This window comes from Neltuma alba, unplaced genomic scaffold, assembly GCF_004799145.2.
Source record: "Neltuma alba isolate B1F8T4 unplaced genomic scaffold, ASM479914v2 tig00012634_pilon, whole genome shotgun sequence".
Taxonomy (NCBI): Eukaryota; Viridiplantae; Streptophyta; class Magnoliopsida; order Fabales; family Fabaceae; genus Neltuma; species Neltuma alba.
This window is the reverse complement of record NW_021637073.1, coordinates 187,210-194,925: the sequence shown is the minus strand read 5'-3', so window position 1 is coordinate 194,925 and position 7,716 is coordinate 187,210. Positions and strand designations below refer to the sequence as shown.

At 35.1% G+C, this 7,716-nt stretch overlaps 1 long non-coding RNA gene across 1 annotated transcript; it reads left to right on the top strand.

Moving 5' to 3' along the window:
• Positions 1–1,255: 1,255 nt before the first annotated feature.
• LOC114729421 (uncharacterized) lies at positions 1,256–3,073 on the top strand. Its single transcript, XR_003738745.1, has 4 exons — positions 1,256–1,291; positions 1,838–1,891; positions 2,086–2,154; positions 3,047–3,073. It is a non-coding gene; the product is annotated as an uncharacterized LOC114729421 (long non-coding RNA).
• The last annotated feature ends 4,643 nt before the right edge of the window (positions 3,074–7,716 follow it).

The window sequence follows — 7,716 nt, the reverse complement described above, 5'->3', positions numbered from 1 at the left end:
AGGAAAAAGGAAAGAATGGATGTGGATGATGATGATGGAACACATAAGAAGTTGAAGAATGAATATGGTAAAGTTTCTTTTACCAAGATACTCAAAGACATTAAATCTGGGAATAATAAAGACAACTTTGAGTTCTTGTTTATGTTGAACACACTTGGGAGTTTTCTAACTCCTACTTCACAAATAATAGTGAGTGACAAGCTAGACAATTAGGTCACATGCATTATGAACAACTTGTGAAAAGAGATGGAAGATTTTGTCAAAGTGTATAGAAAGGTAAAGGAAGACAATGATGAAGGAAGTTGCCACATCGCAGGATGCATCTACCTCTTATTAGTATGTGTTTATTGCCTTCGTTTTTATTGTTTTTTTTGAATGAAGTGATAATAAAGTTAATCACTTGGTGTTGTAGTTATATTTTGTCCCATTGTCTAAATCTATTAGACATGGTCAATGAATGCTATTCAATTATGGACTGATAAGAGGATAAAGGAGATGGCAATGAAAGAAAGGTAGAGCTACAAAGGCCTCTTGTATGAGGGGAAGGCCTCTAAAGTTAGGGTTGAGAATAATGAGAGAACAAGTAGAAATGTGGTTGACTTACACCCGGTATGTGCTTTCCTTGGTAATTTCTATGTGCATTAACAAGAAAAATTGTTTGACCTTGTTTAATAATGTGATGTAAGAGTTGTAGAACTTACATTAAAAGTTGATAGCTATAACTGATTTAAGCTACAAGAGGCTTATTGGTGCAGTAGATGTAACAATCTTGCAATTTATTATACTAAATTATTGGCTAATAGTTTCTTTTTATTGCTGTTGTAGCTGCAACCAAGTAAATCATGTGGTTTAATGGCTCTGGAAGTGGCTGAAGGCATTGGAGGTTCTGGGTTCGAACTAGGGCCATGTCTTTGGAGTAATTTAATTTTTGTTTCAGCACTATTGAATTACTTAAATACCCTTAGAGTAAAAATAAAATAAATAAACAAAAAAAGTATCAGATTTTTTTTTCTTTCTCTCCCGATGCTCTTTATTTTAGCGAGAGAATGGAGGAGTAGAACAAGTTTTTCAAAGCTGAATCCCTAACCCTTCTTTTTCTTCTTCAACGGTCGCATCTCCCTCTGTCCTCCACCGTTCACTTTGCAGTCTCTGGCGTGCATTCTTGCAGATTATTTCTCCTCTGTTTTCGCTGCAGAACATTGCTAGAGTTTGGGGTGTTTCTCTTTCATTTGGAGTCACTTTCTCCCTTTTTTGGTCTGTCTTGCAATGTAGGAGTATGGTGTAAGTTTAGGTGAGTTTTACTCTTCTTGTTGTGCGTTTGGGGCTGATTTTGGTTGATTTTGGGTGGCTATGCGAATTTTCTTTTCCATATTCGTTTCTGCAGAATTTTGGGTGTGGGTGGTCACAGGTAGGATGTTATCTTCTTGGATCTTGTGATTTTTGGCTTGGGTATTAATTGGTTTGGTTGCTGGAAGTTTTGAGATTTCAAGGATTATGGAGGTTGTCGTAAACGAAGCATATTGAGGAGGAAGGATTTTATATTTTTTTTTTTACGGGTGATGCATGGTGATTGCTTGCAACTATTATTTGAAGCTTGAAATTATTGGGTGCTGTTTATTTTGGTCTATGAGATGAATTTAGTTAAGAAGGAAACCTGAAAAAGTTTTTGGTGCGGATGCTTGTTCACAAAACAGTATTGAGTGCCCGTGGGGTGTTTGAAAAAAAAATGTCTACATGAGCAAAAGAATTTCTTGATTGGTGTTTATATAACATTTTGATGGAAAAGAGCAAGATAGATATTATTTTGGATTAATTATGATTAAACTTTGGCTTTCAGGAGATACATGAAGGAAATAAGAGTTGATTGTTCTTGTGGGTAGAAAACTTGAAGGTTGGAGTTTTACGTTGTTATTGGGAAGCAAGTGAATTATAATTTATATGTTATGCTTGCCAACTATTATGCTAATCTTTGAGTATTTTTGACATGGATGGGCTTGTTAGAGCTGTAAGAGATTGTTGATAAATGATTTAGATGTATATAAGTTATAAATGGGGTATTAATAATGTTTTGTTTCAGGACACTAGGGGATTGAGGAGTGACCATAACTCAAGGATGTGCTAATTGGAATGAGTTATATTTTGGGAGCATAACAGGTGAGTGAATAGCGTCCCATGGTCATAAATTCTTATTTTAAAAAAAAACATTTAGCTTCTTTAAATGGTCTGTCAAGGTGATTTAACTTAAATCTTATTATTTTTTTTTCCAATCTCACTTATTTAATGTTTTAATGTTTTATTACTTGAAGGAATATTTATCTTGTTATATGTTGATTAAAAGTTCTGCTTACAATTCGTTAATATTCATTTTTGTTTCTAATAAATATTTATACTTGGAATTTGGAAAGGAGTTTTGAAAATATTATTTGAAAATCTTCATGCTGGGATCATCTGTTGTAAAATATTCCCTAAAGGATTCCATTCGTGGAAATAAAATATATAAATATATATCCCTCTGGTTGTTAGTAATAAACTCGATCCCATGCATGCTTGTACACTTTTTTTTAGAGGTCTGGATACAGAACGCTGGTCACTAACAGCAGTACTGTTAGTCCTTGGCGCGCCATGGTAATTTCGAGCTCGCTGGATATTCGTAGGCATCGTTCCCGCGCTTGTTTCGTGGCATTGGCCGCGCTCGATTGGTTACTTACCCTCGTGGACTATGTGTCCACGCTTGTATTCGTGGCTTCAAGCTGCGCTTGCTATTCTGTTCTGTTGAAGTCCTATAAAAGTATTAGTGTTTAAGAAATGTTATTTTATAATATTTTTGTGTAACAAGCTGTCTTATTACAAATTTGGATTTAATTGTTTAATGAGCCTGAGTATACATTTATCTTTCAATTTAAGATTGTGTACTGTAGAAACTTTAATTCTTTACCACATAGTCATTCCAAGTAAAAATTTAGTCTTATCGCATTCATTTGTTATTACCTTTTTAAATATTATCTATGGGATGTTATTCACCGGTAGATTCTTTTATTGACTTCAGACAGTACCACTGACCCTGTACTCCCAACTGAGCAGTAAGGAGCCTCATTAAAGATCCAGAACTTGAGATTTTATTTTGAGTAACTGTTAGCTAATGTAAACTCAAAAGTACATTTATGTCTTTACTTTTAGAATTTGATGCTCCACGTAATCTATGTCTAGGTCCTCATCTTTTGGGTTATTTTGGATTGTAGTTATATATATTGGTGCTGGGGAACTGAGCCCCAAGTATTGTTTGAATTGGCAGTCTATTGTAGAATTTTCAGGAAGTCTAGATTACAGTGGAGGCTCTGTTGAAAATTTCTACAAATAGTTTTATATTTTGTATCACAACATGCTTAAGTATATGAATGTTTTGTTGAATGGATGCCTTTATTTATGTTTATCCTAAAAATATATATATTAGTTAAACAATCCATATTTAGGCTTAAGAGTGTGAGGTCTCTCATATTCTGTGCCGGTCACCTCCAAAGTTGGGGTGTGACAGTAGAGGAGGAGCTACATAAGGTGTAGATAACGATGGAGGAAAACCGTAGTTTGGGAGATAAGGGCCCTATTGAAGTTGGAGATGAATATAAGGAAGAAGATGAATAAGTAAATAATGTTAGGCGAGATGGTGATGCAGTTGATGATAGTGATGATGATAATGAGGGAGATGATGATGATGGAGATGACTCAAGTCACGTATATGATCATGGAGATGACTCGGACGACATGATTGATGTTGAGGAAGAAGGAATACAAGTAAGAGATATGGATTCTCCTCAAATTTCCCCCATGGACAAGGCTGCACAACCTAAGAGATCATAGAGGGAGATGAAGTTAGCTATAAATTCTCCATGGATTTTAACAACACCTTTTAAGAGGAAAAAGAGGACTATGGAACTTAAGCACAAGTTTTTAACATGATTTCCTGCATGTGTTTAAGTAAGAAGGGTGACAAGTAAGTTATTGTTTGTTATACTCTTAACGATATTACTTATAGTTTGTTTACTAATTAACTACACACATAATGATATCGAGAGTACGTTTTTAGGCCTTTAGTTAAAATATCCGATGAGGATATCACTCAAGATCAGCTAAGGACATTTGGTGGAATTGAAAAAATAGGTAACTGAGTAAGTTAGTATTGTGCTCTTAGGCTAAGTAGTATGACTTTTACATTTGATGTTGTGTTTTAGCTTGGGAAAAACTAAAATTTATTTACATATAGCTCATGTCAGTTGCATGCAAGACTTTAATGGCTGATATAAAAAGCGAAGAAGAAGTGAAGTGACATATTTTTTATGCTGACTTTATGTTGCTAGGATATTTACAAAACTATTACTGGTAAATGACTAATAGATTAATGTTCTAAGCAATAATGGCTATGAACCCATATCAGTGGGATGCTACAAAATGATAGAAGCAATTTTCACCTGAATATGTCGGTTACAACATAGGAGACTGTGACTTGATATTTGGACCTACAGTTGTTGGCACTCATTGGTTTTGTCTTGTGCTTGAGCCTAAGACAATGAATTTCTATGTGCTGGACTTAATAAAGCCAAATTTTGATGCTAAGAAGAGTAAGAAGAAGGGCGCAGTTGATGATGATATTATGACTGTGATCATTAGATGTGTAGGGGATATTATTACTCTTTTTGTGTAAGATGCTTTTTGTTTGCCAATTTATTTACAAATGCAACTGTGTGTTGTGTAAAGGAATCAATTTTATGACATGATTGACATAGTAAAACCCAATACTATTGGGAAGAAAAAAATAAGTAAAGTCAACATTTTCCATTAAATGAAAATAATGGGGTTAAGTGTAAATGACTAAATTAAAATGCACTCTTTAAGCTTAAGAAAGTAAACTAAAACTTGAAATAAATTTGAAGAACTAAATGTATACTTTAAACTTGTTCTAGTCATATTGACTCGCCGGGAGCAGCATACCCACATGTGCCAACAAATATTGTCCAAATTGATGAATCAGTCTTCAAGAACCTTACTGTGCCAAAATTTAGGACATAGGCTTCAAAATTTGAAGACAATAAAACATTGTTACTTGATATGTTTCCATGAACAATTGCTGGATTACAATTATGATGCATGTATAATAAAGCCTCTGCTGCCCCTTTGATAATATGAACCCTCTTTGACCATCAAATATGAACCCTCTGTACCTATGCGGTATTTCTCATGAAAGTTCTTAGTTACTTCAATTATGTCATCATAAATGATTTTGCCATCAAAGTGCCATATTGAGAATGGATTTTCCCTATTGGCTCTAGCTTTATGTTCTAAAGCACTTGAGTTTCTCTTACCAAGAATGACATAAATAATAAATAGCACAAACAAAAGAATTATCAGTGCACTCGATATACAAGTAGTAACAACTATCATAACTTTCCTTTTATTACTACCTCCAAGTGGTTTTATAATTGTGACATTGCATGGTTGCAAACCTTGGATCGTCCTGCATAAGTTTTTGTTGTCTCTCAAATCCACTAGATTAGAAGAATTAAAAATTCCACTATCATGTATAGGACCATCCATATTATTGTAAGAGAGATTAAGGACTGATAAGCTTTGCATTGCTGTTAGGGGAATTAGGTATAGGACCTGGTAGATTATTGTGAGACATGTTCAAGCTTATCAAGATTGTGAGTTTGCTTAGATCCACGATGATTTCACCCGAAAGTGAGTTACAACTCAAGTCCAAAAAGTCTCGTGAGAATTCAAGATTTCCAATTTGGTAAGGTATTTTGCCAATGAAGTCATTATTGCTCAAGTTGAAACACAGCAAGTGTGTGCAATCATCTATCTGGGAAGGTACTTGTCCTTTTAGCATGTTTGATGACAAGTTTGCAAATTTGACAATTTCCTAGTGCTAGTTGGTATAGAACTTGAAAGTTTGTTGCTACTTAAGGATAGAACAGACATCCCAAAAAAATTCATCCCTCCAACTATTTAGTTGGAAGATAGATCAAGCTCATCTAGTTGGTCCAATTGAAAAATATCATCTAGTACAGTGCCATTGATTGAGTTTCCTGCCATAAGAAGAGATTGCAAGCTCTTGCAAGAACCTGAATTTGCAGAAAGCTTACCTTGTATCCTATTGTAGCTGATGTCAATATAAGTAAGATTAGGTTACACTCCAAAATCTTGATCTGCATAACTTGTTAATTAGTTAAGCTGAAGTCGAACTTTATACAAGGATGAGCAATTTTTTAGGCTCATAGGAATTGGACCAGTGAAACAATTGTAGGCAACACTGAAATTAGCAAACTTTCCCCCTTTGCACACTTGTGGTGGTAACTCTCTAATGAAATTATTTTCAACAAGATGAAGGATAGTTAAAGAAGCGAGATTTCTGAATTCTTAAGGAACAGAACCATATAAATTATTTATGTGGAAGCGCACATAAGATAGATTAGTCAAGCTACCAAAACTTAGGGGACTCCTGCCTGAGAGTTGGTTTTTAGGCATCCTAAGAACACTTAGGGAGTGTTTGGATGAGGCAAAACCATGGTTTGCAGAATAGCTTATGAAAAATAGATTCTGGAGAGAATAGATTTTGAAAGAATAGATTTTCTAAAAAAGTGATTCTGATAAAGTGAGAGTGTTTGGATAATTAATGTCAGAAGTGCTTTTTGGTATGTGAAATTTACTAAAAATGACATAAGTTTAAATGATAATTACATATAAGATATATTTCATAATATATGTTTATTTTAAGTAATAATTTATTATAATATATATTTTGGCAACATAATAAATAAGGTATAAATAATATAAATAATAAAAAATTAGTGTGTATATATATTAATCCTATAAATAAATATGTTTTTAGGAAAATGATTTATTTTGCCAAAGAAAATATTATTATTTCTTAAAGATTTTAAAGATGAAATCCCTTTTCATTTTAATTTATATATCATTGCATATATCATGTTCATATCACAATTCGTCGGTTAATTATATTAACTAACATATAGTATTATATTCACCTTAATTATACGATCACATGCTTTAATAAAATTGTATTCCATTATCTACAAGGATCCATCAGCGAATCAATCAATTAATAATTTCAAAAAGAAAAATGAAATACTCCTACATAGCTGCGTTTTTTTGTTTTTTACCGGAACTCCTTTATAGCTGCGTTGGGGTTTATATAAAGGCACATAATATATTCCCTCGCCTCAGCAACACTCCTAGTTGCAGCACCTCAAAACCCGTACGAATGGATTCTCTGCACCAGCCCCTGCCCTTGGCGCTCTTGTTCATCATCCCGCTCCTCTTACTCCTTGGCCTCCTCACTCGATCTCGCTGGTGCTCGCCCTTCCCGCCTGGGCCAAAAGGCCTCCCCATCATCGGCAACATGCTGATGATGGACCAGCTCACCCGCAGATGCCTAGCCAAGCTCACCTCCCAATCAGCGGTGTTTTCCACCTCAAAATAGGCTTCCTCTGCATGGTCGCCATCTCTGACCCCAACGCCGCTCACCAAGTTCTTCAGGTCCACGACAACATCTTCTCCAACCGACCCCGCCACCATAGCCATCAGCTACCTCACCTACGACCGCGCCGACATGGCCTTCGTTCACTATGGCCCCTTCTGGCGACAGCGATGAATGGGAGAGAAGAGGCGTTCCGGGTTGAATGGCCAAACCGTGAGCTAATG